We start from the raw sequence: 12,332 nt of genomic DNA on the forward strand, positions 1-12,332 counted from the left end.
TTTGGAGATGGTGTTTTTTCATTGAAATAATTAGGTGCTCCGTTAGCTCTTAAGTTAGAAGGTCCAGTTCTTGCCATAGGTTTGGGAAGTCCTTGTTAATTATTGGGTTGGCCAAAAAGTCTGTTTAGCTTTTTCTATAAAATAAAAGACACATTTTTTATTTTCACCAATAACTCTATTGACCTGGATATTTTGAGTATGTCTGCCATCTCCCCTGTGGTATAATGTTGATTATTCTCAGTCAGTTTCTCAATTTCATTGCTCACTATCAACTTCAACTGGTCTACCTGACCATGGAGCATCATCCAGTGAGGAATCTCCAGCATGAAACTCTGTAAACCACTTTTGACACGTTTGATCAGTCACAGCACCTTCTCCATACACTGCACAGATCTTTCTTTGCATTTCAGTTGCTTTTTTACCTTTCTCAAAACAATAATGCATACTGTGCCAAAAGTGTTGCCTATTTTCTTCCATCTTCAACATTAAAATGGCTACCCCAAAATTCACCCATTTTTATGTTTTTAAAAAATGCACGCTGATATGACAGCTGTCACAATACAATGTAACAAAATTGTTTTGAATCAATTTAAAGACAACTACGCACTACTAGAGCCATCCTACAGAGAAAACAAACAAACAACCTTTTAGGCCAGCCCAATATTTGCTTGAAGAGGCTCTCTATTTCCTTGTCCCTCTCTTCTCCTTCTGATATCCCCATTTTTCTTATATTACTTTTTCTAAGGGAGCCAGATAGTTCTCATAGAGCTCTTTCATTCTTTAAATCTCAGCTATCTCTTCTTCTTTATGAGCCACTTCTAGATTTCTATTTTTGAGTTCATTAGATTTGTCTTCCATCTGGTCTGCTCTAGTTCCAATGCTCTCTAGTGCATTCTTCATCTCATTTATTGCTCTCCTAGGCTTCAGAATTTCTGTTTGGTTCTTTTAAATAGCGTTATTATTTTCAGTACGGTGTTCCCTTTGTTTATTAATTTTATTCCTGACCTCATTAAACTGCTTTTCTGAGCTAACTTGTATCTCGTTGAGTTTTTTCATAAATGCAATCTTGAATTCTCTGTTATTTAAATCACAATCTTCCATGTCTTTGAATTTTGTTTTAGATTTTTTTTTTTTTGAGCTACATTGGTACTTGATGGATTGTTTCTGTGCCTGTGAATTTAAAGTAATTTTGCTCTTAATTTATTAGCTTCGCGAATAGATGTCGTTCTTTTCTTTTCCAGTAGATGGTGCTATAGCACAGGTTTTTGTTTTCTCACCTGCACTACTGGCACTTCAGGGTCTTAGTGGGGTAGTGTTGCCTTTGTTGTGGAAAATGCCCCATATTCACCGAGGTAGTGGGTGTCCCCTCTGTGTCCGGGTTGCCTTGGTTTCAGAGTACCACACCCATGGTAAGATGTGGCAGGCAACGAGGTTCCAGGCCCGTGAGTTCTTGGTGCTGCCTTCTTTTAACCAGAGGATGCCAGCCACATTCTGCTATGCAAGGCGTCTCTGCTATCTCTACCGGGTTCAGCTTTTACGAGGTTCCACCACATGGGTAAATGAGGAGGAAGAGTGGAGATGGGTTTGCGAGTCTGCAGCCTTGCCTTCTTACTAGTAATGCCAACTTCTAGTGTGCGGCTACCACTCGATGTTGCATCCCTACCCCTCTCACTGGGTTTAGTCTCAACAGGTGCTTCTACTCAGGCCAGAATGCTGCTTCTGCCCTTACCGCCCTCCGGACTGCTATGTGATAGTTGCAGCCTGAGTCCTCAAATGCTACTTCGTCAGCTGAGGATCCCGCAGGTGCCAGGCATGACAGTCCCTGACTGTGTCTTTTCTCTATCCTGCCTCCTCTACTTGTTCTGATATGGAATCTTCAGATGTTTCAACGTGTGGATCTCTCCATTGTGTATTGCCATAAACGGGAGATCATTGTTGCATATAGTGGTCTGACTTGTTATAATTTTGAGGGGGGAAATAAAGAAGTCTTCTTATTCCCCATGATGTTAATGCAACTGTGAAGTATTTTTTTTGTAACTTTTTAAAATCCTCACTAGAGTATGTTTATTGACGAGAGGGAGATGGAGAGGGAGAGGGAGGGGAGGGGGAAGGGAGAGAGAGAGGAGGAGGAGGAGGAGGAGAGAGGGAGAGAGAGAAAGCGAGGGAGAGAGAGAAAGAGAGAGAGAGAGAGAGAGAGAGAGAGAGAGAGAGAGAGAGAAACATTGATGTGAGAGATAAACAAGAAACGTAAATTGGATTGCCCCAACTGGGGATCAACCCTTTAACCTAGGCATGTGCCCTGACGTGGGATCAAACCCACAACATCTTGGTGTGTGGGATGATGCCCCAACCTACTTGTCAGGGCAAACCCTATTTGATTTTGTGAACCAATGTCACCCCAATAAATTCAATAACAAGATAAAATTTAAAACGATACAAACTGCAAAAAAAGATGTGTTGTATAGAAACAGTTAATATTATGCAGCAATAAAAAGGAATGAAATTTGCCTTTTGTGACAACATGGATGGATGTAGAGGGTTTTATGCTAAGTAAAATAATTCCAGCCCCCCTTCACTAGGCCTCTACTTATGCCACGGGGGAATGCTTATTACCATAAGGAATTGATAAAAGGCCCCAGTCTCCATTTGATGTTCTCTGATACCACCCTGGCCTAATTAGAGCAGATTGTAAAGGCAGAAGTCTTTGCTCCCCACACTGCCTTTACTGAGAAGAATGGGTATGGGACCACAGTGACTTCCATGATGTAGAGCAGTTACGATCTAGAAAGTTTCTGTCTTGCTAGATTGCCTCTTTTCTTGTCTTTTGGCTGGAGAGAGCAGGAACTTGGGTGGGGGGCGTTTTATTGGTGTGTGCTCATTGGTGTTTCTGTGTTTCTGGCTTTTCTGTCACCCAGTGTGAGATATATGCAACAAGAAGAAAACCAAAAAAATGCACTGCTTTATTGTTCATTAGGTTACATAACCCCTAGATGGTCTGAATTATCTCCACAGCTCAGGGCCTTCGCATTTTATATATATATATATATATATATATATATATATATATATATATATATATATAATGTTCAAGGATATTAGCTGTACTTAATGGGAGGGATACAGAAATACCTGTATTGCTCCTTGATCTGGAACTTCAAGCCTTTTTTTTTAAGAATGTGGCTTGATTTTGTAGCCTGCAGACTCTGCCCAGGAAGAATATTTGAGCATAATTTTATACCTAAATGTGTAATTGGAATAATTAGTAGAAGATCATTTAATACAGATTAGGAAGAACACCAGTTTCAATCTCAAAGGGGAAAGAGTTAAGTTTAATAAAAGGAAAAGCGATAGTCCTATAGAGGCTCCCCTCTTGGCTTCTGCCTACAGATGAAGAAGCAGAAAACAGGAAGTTCGGGAGTTTTAAAAGGGCCTTTTAGCAGAGTAAATAGATTACCTGTGACAATGATAAGGAAAGCCATTAGGAGAATTTCTCTACGTGGAAGAGATTCTCAATCCTGGCTACTCATTAGTATCACTTGGGGAGATTTTTAAAATCCTATGTCCAGGCTGGACTCTAGAACAATTAAGTCAAAATCTCTACGAATGAGGTCTAGATATCAGTGTTTTTATAACTCCCCAGGTGATTCAACTATAAAGCCAAGGTTAAGAATTACTGCTGTAGAAGTTTTTGACTAGGGTAGGAAGGTTCAATTAATGTATCTAAGAAACACATACTATATAAGACAGTGTGGAGATAAAATTAAAAAGAGATCCATCAGTGATTGTCAACAACTATGTCTTCATGGAAGAAGAGTTTCTAATCAAGCCCAGGTCTTTTAATCTTTATCATATGTGTTGTTTAGTGTAATATAATATTGTTTAATATCGTTACTAATTTACTACTTTAACCAATAGATCTAATGAACAGAAAAGTGCACTGCGACCTGTGTCTTTGTTGTTTCTACTTTCTCAAATGCAGGTGGAGGCCCATTTCATCAAAATTTAGTTAAACTGACAGGGGATTAAAAATAACTGACTCCAAAGGTAATGGCAAATGTTAATGAAGTTCATAGGTGAAAAACATAAACAAGCCCCTGTTATTTACTGAGTTGTGTTCTAGTCACCATTTCTGGTTGTCTTCTCTGTTCTTTTTCTTCTTTGAGCTCTCCTGTATCAAGAGTGAGTCTACGATAAAGTTCGGTCCCGCATGTTTACGGCACATCAGTGTTGGAAGGCTCTTAGAGATCATTGTCCAAAACAGGGCAAAGGTCTTATGCCAGCTACTGAATGTCGGAGGTAAAATATTGAATAAGAACTCAGATGTTCACCGTGTTCCTTCAGTGATACCATTGTGGACAAGGAGATAGTGTTATCAATGTGGTTATTCTGGCTATATGGGAGTGATTGTTATATCATGAGCTGATAATAATTTTATATTACTATGTGATACTGAGAAGCTCCTAGGGAGACTCTCCAGTACTGAAACATTTTTGAGTGAGAATGGTAAGCCCGGTTGAGCAAAAAGGTTTTTTTTGTTTTGTTTTGTTTTATTTTTATTTTTATTTCTGACAGAGGCATAACACCACAAGCCCTGGCCTCTTACTACCAGGTAATTCCCAGTTACTCCTCCCCCATTCTGTGATGGCCCCTTCAGTAAACTCCTCTGTAGCCTGTGATGGTATCTCCCAATATAAATATTTTCCTTACTTAGCCCTGAAGCTATAGTGGTTTTCTTCATTCTTCCTCCTTTGGTCTGAGTGATACCTTCTCAGTCTTTCTCCTCTAAGTTCCTCCTAGATGCAGCCTTCCTCTTTCTTTGAAGTTATATAGAGAGAGCTCGAAATAAAGAGACTGAAGAAGACTCAGATTATATCTTTCTTTTATCCTGAATTGAGTAAACTGGGTGTGTGTGTGTGTGTGTGTGTGTGTGTGTGTGTGTATGTATGTGTATGTATGACAGATTGAGTTTGTTTGTGGCAAAGCACATGCTTGGAAAGTAATCAAATTGGTAAACCAACACAGTGTATACCAAGATCAGTGAGCATGGATTTTAAAAAAAGCTTTATTGAGGTATATTTTACATATTATAAAATTCATCCGTTTAAAGTGTACATATCAATGACTTTTACTAACTTTGCAGAGTGCTGGAGCCATCATTGTCAGTATTTTGAACATTTTCATCCCCAAATAAGATCCCTTATGCCCATCTAGATTCAATCCCTTTTCTCTGCTCCAGCCCCAGGCAGTCACTAATCCACCTTCTGTCTCTATTAGCTTGCCATTATGGACATTTTGTGTAAATGGAATCATATAGTATGTGATCTGTGCGTCTGACACTTTCATTTAGCATGCTTTGAGGTTCATTTGTTTTGTTTTGTTTTGTTTTGTTTTGAGGTTCATCTTTGACATACTCTGTATCAGTTCAATCTTTTTTTATTATTGAATAGTATTCCGTTTTATGTATATAGAGCAATATATTTATCTATTCACCAATTGATAGACATTTGCGTTGTTTCCACTTTATGTTTCTATTAATATTTGTGTAAAAGTGTTGTGTGGACACATATTTTTAGTTATCTTGGCCTATATACCTAAGAGTAGAATTATTGGATCATATGGTAACTCTAACTTTAGAGGAACTGCGAGACTGTTTTTAAAACCCAGTGTACCATTTTACAATCCCACCAGCAATATAGGAGCGTTCCCAGTTCTTCACATCCTTGCCAACATCTGTTGGTGTTGGTATTACATAATATTAAAGATGGTAGGAAACTTGATTCTTACTAGCTTTTAAATAAGACTATAGTCAAACACAGCATTCAAAGTTAAATGCTATCTGTTTAAGTGATTCCTTGAATCCGAAGAGATTGTAAACACTAACACGGACTCTGAAATGGCAAGGAAAAACTGCTTAAGAGGTAATCATGCAGATGGCAAAGATAGAATATGCTTATGTTTGAAAGACTATTATGATCCAAATGAAAACACACACATGCACACATTTCTAAAGGTTCTATAGACCTCAGGAGAATGGACACAGTCCTCTTAGGGTCATGGAACTCTGTTTAAGAGCTAAGAATTTATCTCTGACTGGTGTAGCTCAGTGGGTTGGGCATCCTTCCACAGAGCCAAAAGGTCCCTGATTCGATTCCTGGTCAGGGCACATTCCTGGGGTGTGGGGGCAGGCCCCTGGTTGCGGACATGTGAGAGGCAACTGATGGATGCTTCTCTGGCACATCGATGTTTCTTTCCCTCTCTTTTTCCCTCCCTTCCCCACCTCTGAAAATAAATTTTAAAAAAGAGGTAGTAGTTTAGAACACAAAAATGTCTAGTATTAATCTGTAGCCCAGATGAGAATATAAATGTCATAAACAATTAAAAATATAAAAGGAGAGTGTGGATATAGCCCAGATCTCTTGGGTGACAAGTGAGTGGATCCCGCTTCTTGTGCTGCATCCACTGACAAGAACCCATTTCTTTGCTATACTCACTGATCAAAGACACACCAGCCAAATGAGGGGCCTTGATTCATTGAAAGTAGAGGATTAAACACGGTATTTGGATATATTTCTGTTTATTGGCTAATATAAAATATTTCCAGAGCATCAGAAGTAAAACACAACCCTGTCAGTAGCTTCACATGCATATGGTTCAAGATTCAAGAAAATCTAAGAAAACCTCTGTAAATATCCAATTTACAAGGGAGAAAATAATCACGATTTATCTACATTCAATGTAAAATGCCAAAGACCTTGTTAGTGAGGCAGGCATGGATTCAGGGGCATGAGAGATTACATTCCCGGTATAGCAGGGTGGTATGTTGAAGACAGAGCGCTCCAGTATCACCTAGCCTGGCTCTGAGAACCTTGGCGGAGAAAGTTGCTCTCAGACATCCCTGTCAAAACTCCAATGAAGGTGTGCAGAGGGAAAAATAGTGAACCGAAAAACCAAACTCATCCCCAAGAAACACTTCCACTGCCTTAGCAAACAAAAACAACTTTCTTTCGCTAGTTGAAATATAGACAACTATTCTCTAGGCTCAGGGGTATGTTCAAAATATTTATATTAAGCGTCTTTTGTGTTTCCACTGACCAATAACTCCCAAGTAGAAAAAACAGATAAAAGCAAAGCGCTGAAGCAAAGATGGCCAAACTTTAAAAGCAAAGGAAAGAAGTATTTAAAAGCACTTTCCAGGAGCAAACACTTGAATGTGATATTTGCCATGGCCAAACAACAGCTTTAAAGAAACGCATGCTTTACCTTACCACTACCCAAAATACCTTAAAAAGTAAATAAAACTATTTCTGTATTCTCATTGCCAGTGCCAGCTTTGGAACTTCAGAAAGAAAGTTAGAACCAAGATGATTCTGGGTGCGGCTTGGGATGGCCACACAATGCTCATACCATAAAGGATATTGCTCCTGGCTGGCACAACTGTGGGGTGAGGTAACCTCAGAAACCAAGGCTGATAACTTCACTGCTACAGCAAAAGTCAGCACTAAGAAGCTATGTAGGTGTGGATATTTCAGCCAGGAAGTGTACTATGTTGGGTGGGACTCATCTTGAACATTGTAGTAACTGTGCTTACACACACCGTTGGGAGGTTTTTGCTACATGACTGCTGGCTCTTCTGCAGTGCTGCCCCCATTGCCGCTATGATAACTGTACCATTGTCAAGTATTTTTAAGGGGATGCCTTGAGTAGCGGGGAAAGCCCTGGCCTGGAAATCAGGAGACCTGGGCCAGACTGACCTCTAGCCTGCCAAGCCATGTGTCTAATATGAGCTGATCTCCACTTCTTTAAAGGAATATAATGAATCCCAGTTCAGGGATTTGTGAGGATCAAATGAGACTACGGGTGTCAAAGAGTTTTTAAATTATACAGTCTACAGCAGGCGGTGAAGCAAGAGGGCTGACTGTGTCATTTTATCATTATATTATTGTCATTATTACTGTGTTACAGTCGCTATTCTTCCCATAGAACAGCAGTGCTAGATGTGGACTTAAACCACTGCCAAGAACATCGTGACCTTTCAACACCTAAGGCCTGCTCAAGCTGAATCATCTGTTTGGATACTAGTTCTTACCCTACAAGAAGGTGTAGAAAAAGACTAATTAAAGCCAGAGAGATAAGAATAAAGTGTCCCAGAAAGATAGGAACAGAGAAGTCAAAGGCCAAGGCCTAAACCCTTGGCTGACCCATATTTGCTAATACTTGTGCGAGGCCAGGCTGCTTGATGCAGACCTGTTATTTGGTTACTTCTAATCCCCAGTCAAGTACAATGGGGCCTTTCAGCTTTCACTCTGGGTGCTTTTATCACCCTGACCTATGGCTTGCCCCAGGGCCCTTAATCAGCATTTATAGAGAGACTGTCTCCAAAGATGCAGTTAATATGATCGTGAAAGCAGAGGCCTTGTGTAGAGTGCATGCCTTTTCCAGGGCTATGGCCTCGTGATGGTTCATGTACTTAATTAACCAATAGATACTTGTGGGGCAAGAACTAGCTGTATAGGCTTCAGAAAGATAACCAAATAATAAAGAATATCCTCCATGGAGCTTGTTCCTCCCTGGTATTAGGATGTATAGGTAAGAACTGAAGCCAAAACTCTTCAGAGAGAATGAAATGGAAAGGGGTGGTGGGAGATCTGGGATCTACTTAACATGGCCATAGAAAGAAGTGAGGCTCCTTTCTTCACCCCACTCAGCTGCCCCTAAGTGGATTACGGGGTATCTTTGGGGACTACTGAAAGGTGGTTTGTGGAAATCAGGCCCCAGTGGGAAGGTCACCTTGGCTCAGAAATGTTCTGTAAGGTTCCAGGAGAGCAAACCCCACCCCTGCTCTCTTCTCTGCTGGAGCTAGAGAGATATAGCACCTCGAAGGGTTGAGGCCCTGGAGATCCACAAGGAAATTGCTTGCCCTTCTCTATGCTGCAGTGCAGGACCATTGCTGCTCAAACATGTGTAAAACCTTCCAGCTGACCCAGGGAGTGCAGTGAGTCTAGAGGGACCTGGCAGAAGGCAGAAGAAACCTTATAGGTCATAGAAGGTAAGAGTTACAAGGAGAAAAAAGCAAAAGTCAAACAAACAAAAACAAAAGCAAGCAAATGAAGCCCTTTCCATCTCAGATGCAAGTGACATGTACTATCTTTCAGTGGAAGCTTTCTTCATCAACACTTGATTATGAAGCTGGCTGCTTTTTCTAGTAGTGGGATGAACTGTTTTAATCAATCCCCTAAGTCTCTTTCCTGTTCTTTTCTATGTTCCTTAGTGATCTTTTAAGGGTTAGGTAGGTAATGGAGGAAAAACAGCCAGTGACCTCCAACAGCCTTCACTGTCCCTCTGCCATATCAGGAGCGGTTTCTGTTCTACTTTCTCTTTTCTGGCCTCTTGTATCAACTATGGGATCCATACGTGACTCTGGGAGAGGGTATGGGGGGCAGGCTACCTTTCCCAAATATAAACTGCTTTGGTTAAGTTACTACTCTGGTCTGCACCTCAGTTTCCTCATCTTTACACTTGATTGTAGCCAAAGGGCTGAAAAGCCATCCTCATCTTGAAAATAGGCAAAATGTATGAATAAATTTTTCTAGACTATAAAACACTGAAGTGTTATAATTGACATATTTGCTCAAATATTGGCTGGGTGAAGCTTTTAAAGATGGGATAATTGCCCTCTGCCTACCTCTAAATAAAATTAAACTCTCAAGTCTTCTCTAAACTAGTATCAGAGACTTAAATTTAACTGAGGAACATAGTGGGGTAGAGGCAAAGTAGGATGAATGCTCCTAATAGCTCCGGCCTTTATCTTTTCTCTTCACACCGCAAAGGCAAAGGAGAGAGGTAGACAAGAAGAAAGAGTCATGTGTAACCTTGTAGCCCTGCTTTTTGACCTCTTGAGAGTCAGTGCCGAATGGAAAGTCTCTTAGCTTCCCACTGAGATCAGACATTGCAGAGAATGTACATCCAGGTTGGCTTCAAAGTGGGGTGGGGAAACTGGTAGGAAGGGGAGAGGATAGGCTTGGTATGATGGGAAAAGACATTACGTCACTCATTTCCAGGCATAATGACCTTATTTGTCTCTACCATATTTCCTTCCAAGAGAGTTGTTTTCTGGGACAGATATGCCAGAAAACCAAAATAATCCTACTCCAGGACACTGTCTTCCAGGAAACGAATATTTCAAGACTTGGAGAGCCCCTAGCTCTGCTATTTACCCCTACATCGCTAAGTAACTTAAGGCCAGTTATTTTCCATCTCTTATCAATAAACCAGGGATTGTAACCTTTACCTTGCCTACCTTAGGATCTGTGAAAAGATCCAATGAGGTGATTGTTATGATGGCACATTATAAACCTATACAGAACAGCATCCATATATGTAGTAAATTGAAGCCTTCTTATATCAACAAAGCAGTCCTCTATCTGCAGTGATGGCTTTTACAAATAAAGTCACATTCTGGACTATATCGGCTGATCCCAAACAAAGGAGATAGTTGCTCTATTCAACTGAGCAGTTTTTCCTTCAAAATCTGGCCCACAGTGAGGGAGTGGGCATCAGTCTAACATCTCGTTATGGACCTAAAGTAGACTTAAAAACAATCCGTGATGCCTACATCTGAGCCCTGAGGTTCTCTGAAATCAGTCAGGAAAAAAAAAATTCCATCATCTCATCCTGAGAAACGCGTAAAACTGATGGTGACGGGTTAGAAATTGACTTTTTCCCCCCTCTAAACCAAGAAAGCACCAATAGTCTTTGAGTTGCCCTGGGGTAAGGCCTCATTGAGAACCTTAAGTTTTCAGTGTCCCCCCCTAGATCTCAGGAACTTCACTACAGCCTCAAAGACCAAAGTTCTGATCTCTGAGTTTGGTCCTGGGGATCTAGAAATTCAACCTTAGGTTTTAGAAGACTAGTCACCAAGAAAGGACAAAAGAGGCAAGAGTTGAAGAGAAATAAAAATAAAAGAAACTGCCATTTTAAAGATCAAAAGGACACTGAATTGAGTTAGCTTCTCACTAGAGAGGGGTCGAGACCTATATGTGGGGAGGAAGACCCTGGTAAATGGGCTAGTTCCAGAGCTGTCGGTTGCAGAAGTCTAAGGGATGAATGGGAAATTAAGATGTCAGGCTTCTCCCAAGATGTCTGTAGGTGTGTCTGTCTGTCTGTGTATGTGTTGGGGGAGGGGCAGTGCACACAGTAAAACTGTTCCCCATTAATTGTCATCTCCTCCCCCCTTCTCTGTATTCAAGCTGAGCTAGGAACCTGTTTGGTGGTCCTGAGGCTGGGGAATCCAACTCACAGGCTAGCAAGAATGGTTAAGCAAGAAATGCTGCAGAGCAGTCTTGGGAACGTGATGAAGAGTCAGTTCTCTGGTGGGATGGGATACCTTGTGCCCCATCCATAGAGTAGTGGCTGCTGAGGACACCACATCTCAGGCCTCTTCTGCTGTTGTGGTACGGAAACAAGGCAGGAGAGTCCAGGGAGAAAGCCTGAGCAAGGCTGCCAGGAGCCCAAGAGACCTAGGGAGGGAGCAGAGCGAGTCAGAAAACTGTCAGCACAATCTTGCTAGCTCCCTCTTCTCCCCATCTTTCAAAAGGAAAAACTAACTAACGTGGGTTAGACCAACGGTTTAGGATGCGCTAGCACAAATACATCACCTCTCTAAAGAGATGATAGTTCTACCCTACTCTACACTGGTAGACCACTCCTCGTGGAGCTGGCTTCAGGTCTAAGCTCAAAACACTTTAGAGGAACCAAAAGTACTTCTCAGAGAGGAGATGCTATCATCAGATTTGTTCAGGGCTATCACAAGGAAAAGGAAGCAGATGGGGTCTGTGCAGGCCAAGGGAACAGAGCCAGGACCCAATGGTGATTACTAAAGGGAGACAGAAAGGTTTTCTTTCTGCTGAGTTCAGACCCACCGATCATAGTGGCAATACACACTGAGCGCTGGTGAGCTTCCTGACGCTGCAAGCATGTGAGCAAAGATGACACAGACAGACTCTTGGTGGGATGTTATAAAAGGGATTCAAGCTTTGATTGGGGGGTTTGGGGGTAGGTCGGAGTTGAAAAGTTTTGATAGCAATCTTGGCATTAATGCACATATTGTTCACATTTTCTCAGGTAGGATGTAGGGAGAAGCATGTCCCTGAAGGACCCGGACAATATCTTAGCTGGAGGAAATACGGAAATGGGTGGTGAAAGGTAGCTGGTGATTTGAAAAGTAGGAATCTACTCATCCTCCTGCCTCATATTGCCTCACACTACTTAAGCCTTTGAGAAAGCAACGTTGTCTATAAAATAGTTGCGTTGATAGGCTTGGAAACCTCTGATTT

The sequence above is a fragment of the Furipterus horrens genome, unplaced genomic scaffold, assembly GCF_987537825.1.
Source record: "Furipterus horrens unplaced genomic scaffold, mFurHor1.1.pri manual_scaffold_17, whole genome shotgun sequence".
NCBI lineage: Eukaryota > Metazoa > Chordata > Mammalia > Chiroptera > Furipteridae > Furipterus > Furipterus horrens.